The 15,603-nt window shown below is 40.9% G+C and overlaps 1 long non-coding RNA gene across 1 annotated transcript; it reads right to left on the bottom strand.

Moving 5' to 3' along the window:
- Positions 1-203: 203 nt before the first annotated feature.
- Positions 204-14,264, bottom strand: LOC112974814. The gene is made up of 3 exons (XR_003256391.1): positions 8,716-14,264; positions 3,067-3,410; positions 204-526 (listed from the first exon to the last, which is right to left on the bottom strand). It is a non-coding gene; the product is annotated as an uncharacterized LOC112974814 (long non-coding RNA).
- Between the last annotated feature and the right edge of the window lie 1,339 nt (positions 14,265-15,603).

The following is a 15,603-nucleotide window of genomic DNA, read 5'->3' as shown; positions in this document are numbered from 1 at the left end:
ATAGCAAAGGATAGCAAATACAGCTGCTTTGTCCTTCCTCCACTACTTCAAGGCCATCCCTGCAATATGGATTTCATTAATGGCTCAAAGACAACATTGCAGAATTACAAGTTCAAGATGTTATTGGAAAAGCCACCCCATGACTCTTTTTATGGTTTTTTTTTTTAATCATCTTTAAAACCAACTTTTAAAAAGTGATTATTTGGTACATTGTAACACTGCCAGCGATCAGGCTGGAAAAGAATATATACACATGTACTGAGAGCATAAATGACAGCACAAACTTTCTGTGCAGCTTTCTCCAAGACAGCAGAAAAAAGCAAAAATACGATACAGAAGCTGGGTCTAAGCAGCGACAAAGCACAGCTCTTGAACCTACTCGACTGAAAGGCCTCTGGATCGGGGTCAGTCACTTCATCTGTGCTTATACATACGGATCAATGAAGTCCCAATCCAGTGTTCACACTTTGCTACTAAATCACACATATGATTATTTCGCAGTATCATCACATTTGAAAGTCACCTCCTAGAACAATAAAATGTAATGCTGTCAGACAGCCTGACGTTAGTGAACTAATACCTACCAGTACTTTAAAACACAACTTTTCCATTGAGAGGTATGCAGATTTTACCTTAGAGAAAGTTTTGAACTCAGCCAGTCATCAAAGTTTCAAGTATATAAATAAATTACATGAAACCAGAGTGGAAACAAGACACTGTAGTTCTGAAACAAGCCATAAGATACTGCAGTGACTAGTCCTGAGGCTGCAGTGTGGCTAGCCTCACTTTGCTGCCCCAGTAACCGTTGTACCCATCAACAGCAAGGCTGGCCGTGGCGGCAGACATGGGTCTTTAATATGGCACCAGGCTTGGCCACCCCCTTTGACCACATGACCTTTAACTGCACACGCAGCGCTCTAGGACAAGCAGATTTCCACAATTAAAAGAGGCATTTTTTTCATGGCTGGTAAAAAAAATAATGAGAAGAAAATCTTGACTGTGCTAGTCACGATGACAAGTCCCCAAGGGGATGGGTGCTTTTCTAACCGCAAGGCGCGTAGCAGTGCGCCAGGCCATGGCACGCGGCAGGGTACTACGCTCCCGTCGGACACAGCCGGCGGCCCTGAGCGCACCAGGACTGCCCCGCTTCTCCCACCGAGCACACAGGGAGGCACAACGCAGCCTGCTGCCTGGCAAGCCTTACCTCACGGGCCCCAGAAGAGCTGTTCATACAGCAGCTCTACTAGACAAGCAAGCTGTCTTAAATCTAAATCAAATTATGCATTGTTCTGCCAAAGTACAGGACAAAATGACATCCCATGTTTCAGCTGCTGGGACAGGAGGGCACCTGCCCAGTAAAGACAGGCTGTCCAGGCTATTGCACTGTGCCTGGGAAGCTGCAGACAGCAGCTGAGGGGCCCTTACTTCATACGCAAAGCCTGGAGAGCATGCCATAACAGGCTTTCTTGGTCATTTGTGAAGAGCTGTCCTCAGCTGTCCTGGTACCTGTCTATTAAAGAAAACACTGAATATTTAAAGTCTGCCTAGGTCTTCTTACACACCACTGGTGTAAGAGCACTGAACTCTTCCCTTCAGTCTTGCATTATATTTGCTCTGCTCGATTATTTTTTAATTGTATTTTTGTGTGTGTGCAAATCCCAAGGCCTACTTGCAAATTAGGATGCCTGTCCTAYGCCAATCTGTGCATGTGCCTCATTTACATGCATATTTAAAAATGCGAGTCTTTCATTTCAATCTGCTACAGTAATTTAGCTCTAATGTGGAACTAGTGCCAGGGTTTTGAAGGATTATTTTTCCTCTCTGTGGACAAACTGCTATACTGGAGTGGTTACATTCCTACCTAATGGCATGAAGCCACTTGAAAGAAATAACCTTCTCTATGAAAATGTTACCAGCTTTCTGATAATTCCACTCTACTAAAAATAAAATGAAACAGCAAATCAACCACTATTGTTACAGAAGCAAGCAGGTATTCTGAACCATGGCACAATGGCAGAGAGTACTCTTCAGCTTGTGTCTATGCCACATAAAAATGCTGGACATAAGTTCTGGGAATAACCTAATTACTTTGGATATGATTGCAAGTAAAATGAGCTTACTATTAGCTTCATAAAATTGGCTCTCACAATATCCCCCATTCATTTCCCTTTCCATAAAATTATAGAGAGCAACACAGGAATCCAGTACTATCCACTACGGCTGAAAGAGCATCCTCAGCAGTCTCAGAGACAGGTATACAACTCTCAGGCCAAAGCAGAGGCCCAGAGCATGCCAGAGGGTAAGAAATGTGCTGGCAGCTGGGTGCCATGTCTGGAAACCTTAATTCTAAGATGTATAACTTCATCTTGCAGATGGTGAGCTGAGTGGCCAGAGCAGTTGTCTTCAATTATGGTGAGAGCCAAAAGGTGGAGAGAAACAAAGAGAGTAACAAGAACTAGATGCTGTTCTGCCAGCTTCTGAAAGATTATATGTTTATTCATTTAGTTAGTTACCAAAATATCAAACTTTTTGAGGAGAAATCTAGATTTTGTATATAACTGCATGCAATACAAGTGCACAAACTAATCTGCATCCAAGATGGTAGTGGAGGGCAACGATACTGATGTTTATTATAAATAATACCCTCCTGTTCAGAATCCAGGAATCTGGCATATGTACTGAGGCATTCCAAGTTTCTCCCAAATTATCATCACAAGTAACTCAGAGATTATTATCTGCACAGCACCCAAGTATGTGCTCTGTCGAACACACAGTCCCTGTCTCAACTGCTAATATTCCACTTCTAAATGTCACTCATGAGGGAGAGAGGACATATCAGCAGGGATGGTTTAGGGTGAGAAATGACATGATTTACAACAGCAAGATCATATTTGTGTTCAGTAGACATTGGCAAAATTTAAGGAAATATTGATTTGGTGGTGAAAAGCTTAGCTTTTTTCTTTATGGAACAATTCACTCTAGCTGGGCTCTCCTAGTGATATATATATTGTAGAGAAAGCAAGTGAAAGGCAGAGAACATTGACTCAGAGGATAACATTAACTCACCCCTGTCCTCACCGTCTCCTGCTTTCATCATTGCCTTAAGCCATGCAAAATGTCCCTTCAAGGCATAGACAGTGCAGCTGCAAATGTAAAATTAGACTGACCTTAGCCTTGGCCCTGTCAGGCTCCACATCTGATTTCATTCACAGCTCCCTTTTTACAGTGCATCAGGTTTAAATTTGTTACCAAGACTCTGCCTCTCCCTGTTGGTAGATCTCCTGTCACACAGCATCATCCCTCCCTCCTGTCCATCACTTGTTTTGGGTCCAAGTTACCCTTCTAGAGATGCTCTGCCACCACCTTCCTTTCACTGCAGTATTTCCAGAAGATCACCTGCTATTCGAGACCTACAACATGGAGTCAAACCACAACAAAAGTGTATCAGCCCTTTTCACTTGTCTTACCATGCAAGGGCAAGTTTCACTGCTGGCACTCAAGCGTCTCACGATAAAAGTATTTCCCTTTACTGTATCAGGTCTGGTTTTAGTCGCAGCTGTTAATGGTTGACACTTGCCCTTTTGCTTGTACTCTGAGCCACCTTGAAAATTCTGTATGGCATCAAATAACAATGTAATGATGTGTAATAAAATAAATACATTGTATACACTTAGCAGGCTAACATTCTTTAAGTGGCTGGAATCCCAAATAAAGCATAAATAAGGAGTAGCATGACACTTTTAGACAGAACAAATCTGAACTGGTCAGACTACAGGTTCTTGGCTTTTCAGCATCTAAGAAATCAATAATGTTATTTGTTATAATTTATAAAATAGTTGGAAATTTTCTTTTCTTCCTTCCTTGACTAAAATAGTACTAGCTCAAAACAGAGGGAATACAGCTTAAGGTCTGGCTCTCTTGAAATTTTAGACTTCTAAATATGAACTTAAAGCACTGGTATGGTTAATTTTGCTAGCAGTTCTGGCAAAAGGCAGAGGTAATAGATGGCAGCAAAGAGAACTAATATGGAGCTTATATCTGGATATATATCAAATGTGTTCCTGCTGTAAACAGCAGCAWTGTAAACTGTGAGCATAAGCTCACACCCTCCTGGTGGATTAAAGGTCTTTTGCTAAGCCTTTCAAAGTTTCAAAACACGCTATTCTGAGGTCCACAGTCTTTTGAATCAATGGTTTGTGAAAATAACTCCCCAATGCACAAAATGCTTCAAACACTTATGACACATAACACAGCACATGGGCTTGCATCAGTCATATCACGTGGTATTCAGAAGAGTGTGGGTTTAAAATAAATTGTTTACAAAAGAGGCCCCTACCTGGAAAGAAAAGAGGTTGCACAGATTAGAGTTTTTCTTTTAGATCAATGAATGCCTTATGTTTTGAAGGTTTCTGCTACTACCAAATTGTTCACATCTGCAGCGCTACATTATAAAAATGACACCACTGGAGAGGTATTAAAAAAGCAATAAGGTTGCAAACAACAGGCAAAATTCTAGCCAAAAAAGGTATTTTATCTTTGTAAAGACAGAAACTGTTAAACTAAGTTTCCTCAACTAATCTCTATTCCTGACCAGAAGATAAAAAGCATAACACATTGTTCAAAAGATGGTTGTTGAGGACTTTTATTTTCCAGCAAATATAAACATGGCTTGTGATATGACAAATGAACATGGCATTTTCTTGCTTTTATGCTTAACTTTGGAACACTTGGAATAACTAAATTATCCCTGCTTAATGTAAGGGTAACTTGCTAAAACTAAATCTGTTAACTAGAAACAGCATTTATTTCTCCCTCTTGTTCTGTCCTGTACTATTTACAATTTGATAATCTGGTTTAGAAGAGTTAGCTTACATATTTCTAAGAATCATATGTGGTCAAACAAAGAACTCACCCTTTAAAACATATATTTGAAGTATTGTCCCAAAATAATAAGTCATGTTTATTTACCTAAAATCTGTCTCACACATGCAAAGTATCAAGAGCCATTTGAAACTTAAAGATTCATAATAAAGTTCTGAACAAGAAAAATAAAGGCTATGAACATACGCTTACAACCACTCTATAATTATCAACAAGACTTTCTTTATGAAACATCTTGTTTCTCTTAGTTGCTGCTTTAGTTAAATCCACACAGGACTACAGAAAGGGAAACATCTCAGTTCCTGTGTAAAATACAATCTTTTCCCTCGATGGCAAGAGGAAAATCATGATGCATAAGAATTCTTTAATATATTTGCCTTTGGAGTTTATTGACTTTACTTCTACTGGTATTTTACCATGTAGGAATAACATTTAGTTACCAAAACTGAATCCTTGCTGACTTAAAACCCCATCCATTTGACTACATTTTTGAACAAGCTATATTAATTTAAGCAGCATGAAGCTAGCTGGGCAGAGACAGCTAGGTCAATCAGCTATATTTTAAAGGTGTTCTCCCTTAAAAAATAAAGCCTAAAAATTTGTACTATAAATCAGGATCCAGTGACTGCAAGGTGGAGCAAACATCCCTCTGRGATAATAAATCAAGTTAGTATTTGAATTTGTATCATCTTAGAACATCTTTCAGATTTATTTATTAGGTAGTTGAATGATTTTATCTCATCCATGTGTAGTCATCTAGGGCTATTCATAACAAGCTGTTCCAAAGAGCATATATCTGAGCAAGTAGCCTGGGCTTTTTTGGAAAGAGGTTACCATTGATGAATATGGTTTTGATTTTGGAAAAGTGAGCTGTCTTTATCACGGATTAAGGTATCGTTCGAAGGTATACCGTAGGCTGGGCGGCGAGTGGGCCAAGGTGCTGTTTCCAAGGCACAGCGCTCTCGAGCCAGGCCCTCCATCTGGTTCTCATAACGCTCCTGAGCTACATTTCATTTCATAAGCTGAGGAGACGACACTAGATTAAAAGCAGGCCCATTGGTGATAGTTTTCAGAAGTCGGGGCAGGTATTCTAATTATGTAACACATGTAGTCATTTCTGGTACATAAATTGGCTTCTTCTTGGTATGTGTTTTATTAGTATTGATTTCTCAAAGAATTGGCACCTTTAAGGTACACAGCATCAGCCTGTACCAATGCACTGGGGTAAGGAAAACTCTTACTTATGTTCTGTCTCTTCGATCTGTTTTTTACTACCTTAAGATACCAGAAAAGCAGTAAATAGCAAGCTGCTTAAACCCTTACAGTCATAAAGATGTTTTTTGCCTCTACAGGACATGCTACAAGAGGACTGGCATTATTTTGAATTCTCTTTTCCCCACTGCAGCCTCAATTTCACACCAAAATCCACCCAGCTTAGATCCTTAACCTCACACAAAGTCCCCCTGACTTCAGCGGGATTCAGGGGCATGTAAGCCTTCTAACCAGCAGATCCTGCTGCAGCACTAGGGACAATTTTACTTAAAAGGAAAGAAGAAAAAAAAAAAAAACACACACACCCACCACCCACCACTGATTAGAGTTGCCATACCATTCAGGAATAGCATATGAAGCCATATAACAAGCAGTACACTTGCTTAGCAATATCTTTCTGAGTATTGGTTGAAGTCGCTTTCACTGTTTTTAAAATGAAAATAATTTATTTAGGCCCATGCTCAGGAAAGCATTCAAATATAATTTTAAATAAAATAAGCTAGAAGTGGAATAAATGGTCTAAAGCATATTGAAATATCTGGCATGGAAATTTTCTAAACCCTTTTTAATAGGTTTATGACATAGTTAAAACAGAGCAGAATTAATGAACATCCTAATGCACAGAATCACATGACTTCTCCAGTAAATACAAGGAGAATAGTCTCCAAGTTGAAAATTGACAACTTGGAAATATAACCCTCCAAAAATCAAAACAAAGTCAGTATGGTTAAAGTGGTGCTAATCAGGGGTGACTGTGTAAGTTTGGGTTTTTTTTTTTAATTCTTATAAAACAAGCATCATGCCATTATGTGGCTCAGCTGACTGGGCTGATCAAATAAAATGTTGAATTTCTATCAATTCAGCTGCAATGCAAGTCAGTGCCTACTGCCAGTGTCACATCAGGATCCCGTCACAGGAACAGCCACCTTCATTCCAAGTGCCAGCTCCAGCTGCACATATACCCCCACAGGCCAATCAATACTAGAGCTATCGCTCAGCCCAATGAATAGTTTTTCCTTTGGACACCCAGCAAGCTAGCATACTGTTTGTTCTGATACACAGCAGACTTGAAAACTCCCCTCATTACCCACATTTAGCTGGGATGTTTTAGTAGATTTCTTGGATTTCTCACTCTTACTTCAAACCAGCATTATGTCAATAAACAGAATACCTTAATGCTTGGTATGAATCTCATCTTTCTCCCGAGCTGTCCTGGAATCTTAAACTTCCACCTGTCCTACATGAAAGGAGCGTTTCACAGAATTCACTACTTGTGTAAATTTACCCAACAGGATACTTTTTCCTTATCCCACAGGAGGGTAGAGTTCCAGGACTGTTGAAAAGTTCAGCAGGGGACAGTGTTATACAACCTCTGTGTGCATTGTAGCCCTATATTTATGAACACATCTAGTTACATATTATTTCCATGGCCTGTTTTCTTTTTCAGCAGCCTGTGTGAATTCTTTCAGGATGACATTTAATCATTCAACTGCACCCATTGTGTTGGATTCAATATAAAGCAGACCAAAGAACATATATGCTGAATATCACTGTCTCTTAGGAATTACATGCTTGCTAGAAGTAAATTATGGTGTATTATAATACAAAAATATTGTCATGAGTTATTTGTGGCTAAACACCAAAACAAAGTAGTATGTGGCAACATCTGAAACATGATTTACTTAAAGCTATTTACTCTAAGGAATTAGTTACTAACTAAAATTATTGTCATTAACTTGTTCCATAACAAAGCTTTGCGAAGAGAAAAAGAAAAAGAAAGCACTGTGTGGCTATTAAAAGCCCTATGCAGGCTAATATACAGCTAAATGTTGGGCCATCCCCCTTCGGTCACATCCACGCCACCTAAGCTGAGTAAACTGGACACTTCACTTTGAACTCGGTCCTCCAGATGTTGGCTCCAGCTCTGTGTTGATCTGTTCCTGTGCTCAGCACTGCAAGCCAACTTCGCACACCCACTGTTCCCCCTACACTCTGAGCTGCACTAATTTACTTTTCCATTTCATTTCACCCAACTTGTTTCCCCAAGCCTTCTGGAGCCATCCTGATCAGAGGCTCTGGATGCTATCACCATACCAACAATTTGGGGTGAATAAGGCTCCCTTCTGAAAAGTGAAGAAAGTGGACTCATGGAAGGAATTTGAACATTTCTAGAATAAATAAAACATTTTAAATGTTATTCTAATAACCTTTCATCTCTCTTTTTATTTCCTTCAAGTTAATTGGAAAGAAAGAAAGAAAGAAAGAAAGAAAGAAAGAAAGAAAGAAAGAAGTCACCAGGGCATATTCCAGGAGTCTCCTTGGTGTAAATCAGGCAGCACACACACTGCAGACCAGTAACAATGAAATGATCCCTTAGGATATTGCATTTCTTGCCAAGTCTAACTTCTTCAAAGACTTTTAACTTTGCCAGTGGCCAAAGTTTGCAGTTGAAAGTCCTTCTTTACTGGTCAGGATTGGGGCAAGATGCATAGAAAGAAAAGGGAGCTAAAGTGACCCATCACAGCTGGTGGAAAAGTAGGCCCAAAATGCCCCTAAATTCACCTCTGGTATTAGACTATGAGGCTCCACTTGTCAGTAATCCGGGTTGAAGTGCAGAATGCCTACAGAAGTCATTCATATTTGCTGACTTTGGCTCATTTGTTTCCACACAAGACCCAGTGCTGGGGTCATCGCCAACCCAAAGATGGAACTGCGAAGGAGGATACAGGAGCATTACTGGAGCTTGCTTGTGACTGACCCCATTTGGAGTGTACTCTAATGGCCTTACTCCATCAACACACAGAAATTAGAATCGCAGAACTTGAACAGTTTTATTTAAAAGTGAATGGAAGATAAATACCAGAGTTTTATTCCTTCCACTCAAGTTTACAACTTTGTAGCCAATTCCTGTGCACTTGATGGATTGGATTCTAATGGGCCACAGGAAACAAAAACAGATGACTAACATTAACCAGTAAATGTAAACACCGGGGAAAGCCAGAATTAGGTTGTTTTCAGCTCCTCCCATGTTTTCCAGCCATTCAGAATAAGCAAAACCACACAGAAAATAATTCATAATTTGCACTTAGTCTTCTATTTGAGAGTATCGGAGCATTTTCTGACTACTAAATATTTGGTACTAACTGGAGAAGTGTTTGATGCTTATCTGCAGAGAAATTGTACCAGAACAGTAGGAATCAGTCAAACTGCATAAATATGCACTGCACATATAACCACGTGTCACTGGAAATACAGAAAACCTTTAGAAAATGAAAACATGTGAAATACAGAATTCTTCATGTGGAAAGGTTTCAGAAAATAGTTTTTCTGAAATGCTTTTCTTATACTGCCTTCTATTGGACAAAAACAAAACAAATCCCCCCCCTGCCTCAACTGTCTCCTCCTAATAAGAAAGTAAGTGCTTGGTTAGACTGCAGCATGAAATAGATCTCCATTTTGAGGGGGGAGAAAATCCCAACTATTTTCCTACTTCTTTTGCTCACAGAATTAAAGTTGCTTTGGGTAGTTATTAATGAAATAACTGCACAAAGTAAATCACTTAAAAATCCAAAATAGGCCACACCCTGTCACTTTCCTCTGCATACTGTACAGTGAACCCCTGTGCATGCTGAAATGTAATTTGATACTAACGATTCTCATGGAGTTTGCCTCCTAGCATCTGTGCCTGCATTCAAAACACCCCAAAAAACACCCCTGACAGAAAAAAACAGAAAATGTTTTATCACAAAGTAATGTTCCTGACTAATCTACAGTTGGACTATTATAAGGGACACGTAGCAAGCAAACAGAGGTAAAACCTATGAAGGGCGAGTGTCTGTTTGAGAGGGCTTCCAGCAGATAGCCTTTCACATCAGTCTCCCAGCCCAGTTCACGAAATAACCTGCTGCCATCTTATGGAAGAGACTTTGTAAAGCATGTAATTTAAAATCAGTTCTGCTCTTCCCCCCTTGCTGCTTTTCTTTAACCAGAGTAAACCGCGAGAGATAAACATCTGCTTGTTGTGGTGAGTTATTCTTTGTGGAAGTTACTTTCTCATCTACGATTTTACAGTAATCTTCAGAGCAACCAGGAATTCACACGGAGCAATGTGCTGAGAATGCAAACAAACCAGCCAGGCTGCTAATTCTGACACAGCTTCAGACAGAGGTTTCTTACACTACACAACAAAAGCCATCTGGAGTCATTCAACTCTACAAGATAAAATCATCATTTAAGGAATCATTTAAGGACTTAAGGAAGTCGCTCTTTGTGCTCTCTCTGGCCTTCTCTACATGGCCAACTTGAACCAGTTTAACTAAAGGTGGGATTTTTAACATGGTTACTAAGATAAAAGAAAATATGCCAGCTTACGCTTGAAGTCACTGTGTATGCAAGGCTTCAGTTTCTCCATCTGTAAAGCAGGAAGAGCTGCATTTACAGCCTTCAGGGAATTCTGCTGAGAGATTTTGCCTGTGATGTGAAAGGGAAATCCCTCCCCAAGCCTCTGTGTTACTGCCCAACAGGAAAGCAAGATTTCAGACAAGGACTGACTAAGAGAGGAGAAACGGTCAACAGGGCTGAAAGACTGTATTTGTGTGAACATAAGACTCCCAGAAGTTTACAACTTCTGTTGTGCCCTAGAACCCTATTTCCAGTTGGAGCATTTAAAACAAAAATCATTTTTTGAGAGGAATATGATTAGTATGAGAAACAAGATACACGTGAGAAGGAGAACATTCTCCTACTCCCACCTGCTGCAGCAGCCAATGCTGGGAAACTACCAGCAAGCTCCCGAGCCTTTCTGGGGCTAGCACAGAGGGGCAAAATTATTCAGTTGTCAGGCCGTTTACTTCCTTCTGTCTAACCCAGCCTGAACTCTCCCTTCGCCTCCCCATGAAAGGGTTTCCAATCCATTAATAACTGGGGAGAATGTGAAGGAATTTCTACTGAGAATAAACAGCTCTTAGTACCTAGATTTCTAAGTGAGATTATCTAGATTTAGATAATTTACATCCTACAACAGCTAGCTGAGGAGATGTCTGGTCATTTGATAACTGTCTAATAAATCCTAAATTCCACTAATGTTTCACAAAAATAGAGAAGTTATAATGCTGTATCAGTATTCAAAAAGGCAAGCTGCAAGATCTTGCTATAGGCCAGCTATACAGACACCAATCCCAGACAACACAGTAGAAAGATGATACAGTATTCAAATAATAAAGAACAAAAGCATACTTTAATCACTGTGCTGTTAGGAGGCACAGGAGAACAGAACAATGCCAGGGACTGGAGTTATTTATAGACATCCTGCCAAGATTGCTAGGGGCTTTCAGATCTTTCAGAACTGCATGTAACTGTACGAAATTGGCTGAGAGGGGCATATGGCAACATGAGACACATTAGGAGCACAAGTCTTTAAATGGGATTGGCCAGAAGGTGGGATAGATGGCAGTACAGAATTAGTCAGTAAAACATTTTAAACAGTTTGTTGAAAATTGGTCTTATCAAGCAAATCTATTTTCCTTCTCTGAGGCAAACACAAAGTGACAAGTGATAAGGAAAACAGTTTTTCCATAGTTTGACATATCAGACAGTCTAAAAACAAAAAACAAAAAAACCCYGTATGATATCAGTAAAACCCATTTCCAATAGATTAAACTGACATTACTGACAAGGTAAGTGTCAAGCAGGTATCTCAGAGAGCAGTGCAGACATGACACTCTGTCATTTTCATCAAGAATTTGTAAAAATTCTAAGTCACTGCTAGTAACATTCACAAAAAAAATACAGATTTTTACAGAATGCTGAGGAGAAGGCCAGAGAAACTCTACAGAGACATCAGGATCATTTGGTAAAATGAGTCCATTGAAAGATTCAACCATGTTATCTATACATCAACCAAATTATCTGTAAATCATTCTTTCCAAGAGCTAAATTGTAACAAAACAAGGACTGAACTGAGTCTCAGTCATAAACTAAGAGCTGCTCTAATCCAGAAGAAACATAACTGCATGCTCTCTCTTACCCAAGAATCAAAACAAAACCATAGCACTAAGAACAGTGCACAGCTAAACTTCGGTACACAAACTTCTGGGTCAGGCCATAATCCCTATCTCCCTCTACATTCAGTGCCTCTACTAAGTGTAGCTTATACATATTAACGCTGAACTTTAAAGAGGAAACTATTATCCTACTAGAGGGAAAGAACCAGTTGGCAGAAAAGATGGTGGGTAGGAATTCAGACACGCCAGTTCAAGTTCCAGGTTTGTCTCTGTCTTCTTGTGGGATTTTGCAACAATAGTTTATGCCCAGATACTCAAAAGAAGTTTGCCATTTAAGTGCTACAGAAATTAATACCTATCTCTCAGTGACTTAGCAAGCCTATCTCAAAGCATTGCTGAGAGCTACTGATTGTGGAAAGCTCACATTGTATGGTAACATTGTATGGTAACAGATAACTGCAGGTGCCAAAGACAAATATACCATCTTCCTTCTCTCATATATCAGTTTACAAAGTCTCATTTTGCAGCTTTTTTTTTTTTTTTTACTTAATCCTGCAAACATTTTATTATTGAATATTCAATATTCATGTTGGTTTTTAAATAAAGATTTCAGTGTTTTCATGACCCCATATTAACTGAGCAATATAAAAATTCAGTAAGGAAAGAGATTGTGGTTTCAAGGGTCCACTTAGTCTCTAATCAGAGCATAAAAAAGATTTTAAAAAAAGATATGAAAAAACACACTGACTTTGTCATTTTAACTTTTTTTCTTTCCTAAAAGGCTCCTCTGCACAGCTTCATTTAAAAGCTTCTATAGTGCCTGGTGTTTTCTTTGGCAAATTTGGAGAGCTGGTTTGGGGATAAAAGAAAACTGCACCAAAAGACCAAAACAGAATTAGGAGATTTGACAGGACTTCATAAAAGTTGCTGCACACAGGCAAAGGGGGGATTTCTCAATAGCTCAGTTAAAAGACAAAAGCTCCAGAGGAAAGTTCTGTGCTTGGTGGCAAACTCCTGTAACCCTTGCTAAGCCTACAGGAAAGTCTGCAAGGGAGGCAGACGCTACAGAGCATGAGAACACACACAAACTCTCACATCTTAAAGTTATTTTACACATGATTAGGTACCATTTTTCATACAAGGCACACATGCACTTGAGCAATGGCATAGTCAAAAAAAAAAAAAAAAAAGACCATTATGCTAATCTGTCTGGCTAGCTGTTTGGGGCTGGGGGAGGGAGAGAAGAGCAGACTATCTTGCACATTCACAGGCCTACTTTTTTCACCTCTTTCCCTTCCTAATTTTCTCTCACTTCCTCATATCGGTTACACTGTAAACATGCCTAGGGATGAAGGGGAAAAGAGAGCATGCTGCTTACAAGGACAGACACAGGAGACTGTCTGCACTGCAGCTGCAGGTCAAGCTGCGGAGCACGTCTCTTCCAGCCCCTCTATTATCATTGATCGTTCTGATCAGCGCAGGATGGATTTTTGAGCACTGTGGTTCAACAAGGTATATGTTTCTAGAGCATGATTTGAGCAATGTAAGTCTTCAGAAGGTACATAACCCCTTGCCTAATGGATAGTGGAACTATTTAAACACAGCTGTTGCTATTAAACACCTCAAAGTAATCCCCCTTCCAATGCAGACACAGAGGGCTTGCAAGTAATTACCAAATACCACAGTATTCTTTAGAATAAGCTTCCATTTAACTGCACTGCTGTCTCAGTGCTATGCAATGTCTTCCCTTCTCAACTTCAGCCATGCCTATAAAATTGAACATCCCTAAAATATTTCCAATCTAATATCCTTTTATTACTAAATTAATGTTAGACCTAGAACTTTCCACTAAGTATAGGGAAACCACACTAATGTTAATCACTTACATGTGGTTGCTAGCATATTAATAGGAGCCATTTCAAAAGGATTTCAAGCATACAGTGCTGACAGGGCTAAACTCTGCAGGAAAGTGCCCTGACTCTGCCAGGGAGTGCTCAGAGCCATCAAGCACCTTAATGTGCAGGCCTGGGACAAGACAGAAGCATAAGCCACTCTCCATCATCTTTGAAAGGTCATGGAGGACAGGAGAGGTGCCTGAGGACTGGAAGAAAGCCAATGTCACCCCAGTCTTCAAAAAGGGCAAGAAGGAGGACCCAGGGAACTGCAGGCCAGTCAGCCTCGCCTCCATCCCTGGAAAGGTGATGGAGCAGCTCATCCTGGAGGCTATCTCCAAGCATGTGGAGGAAAAGGTGGTGATCAGGAGTAGTCAGCACGGCTTCACCAAGGGGAAATCATGCCTAACCAATCTGATAGCCTTCTACGATGGAATGACTGGCTGGGTAGATGAGGGGAGAGCAGTGGATGTTGTCTACCTTGACTTCAGCAAGGCTTTTGACACTGTCTCCCATAACATCTTCATAGATAAGCTCAGGAAGTGTGGGTTAGATGAGTGGACAGTGAGGTGGATTGAGAACTGGCTGAATGGCAGAGCTCAGAGAGTTGTGATCAGTGGCACAGAGTCTAGTTGGAGGCCTGTAGCTAGCAGTGTCCCCCAGGGGTCAGTACTGGGTCCAGTCTTGTTCAACTTCTTCATCAATGACCTGGATGAAGGGACAGAGTGCACCCTCAGCAAGTCTGCTGCTGAAACTAAACTGGGAGGAGTGGCTGATACACCAGAAGGCTGTGCTGCCATTCAGAGAGACCTGGACAGGCTGGAGAGTTGAGCGGAGAGGAACCTCATGAAGTTCAGTAAAAGGAAGTGCAGGGTCCTGCACCTAGGGAGGAATAACCCCATGCGCCAGGACAGGTTGGGGGTTGACCTGCTGGAAGACAGCTCTGCGGAGAAGGACCTGGGAGTGCTGGTGGACACCAAGTTAAGCATGAGGCAGCAATGTGCCCTTGTGGCCAAGAAGGCCAATGGTATCCTGGGGGGCATCAGGAAGAGTGTTGCCAGCAGGTCGAGGGAGGTGATTCTCCCCCTCTACTCAGCCCTGGGGAGGCCACATCTGGAGTGCTGCGTCCAGTTCTGGGCTCCCCAGTACAAGAGGGATGTGGCACTACTGGAGCAAGTCCAGCGAAGGGCCACAAAGATGATTAGGGGACTGGAGCATCTCTCTTATGAGGAAAGGCTGAGAGAGCTGGGCCTGTTTAGCTTGGAGAAGAGAAGGCTGAGAGGAGATCTTATCAACGTGTACAAATATCTTAAGGGAGGGTGTCAAGAGGATGGGACCAGACTCTTTTCAGTGGTGCCCAGCGACAGGACRCRAGGCAACGGGCACAAACTGAAACACAGGAAGTTCCATCTGAACATGAGGAAAAACTTCTTCACTGTGAGGGTGACAGAGCACTGGAACAGGTTGCCCAGAGAGGTTGTGAAGTCTCCTTCTCTGGAGATTTTCAAAACCTGCCTGGACCCGATCCTGTGCAACGTGCTCTAGGTGACCCTGCT

Source organism: Apteryx rowi, unplaced genomic scaffold (assembly GCF_003343035.1).
Source record: "Apteryx rowi isolate R43461 unplaced genomic scaffold, aptRow1 scaffold_628, whole genome shotgun sequence".
In the NCBI taxonomy this organism is placed as follows: domain Eukaryota; kingdom Metazoa; phylum Chordata; class Aves; order Apterygiformes; family Apterygidae; genus Apteryx; species Apteryx rowi.
Note: the sequence above shows the minus strand (reverse complement) of the source record. Positions and strands in the feature narration are given on the sequence as shown.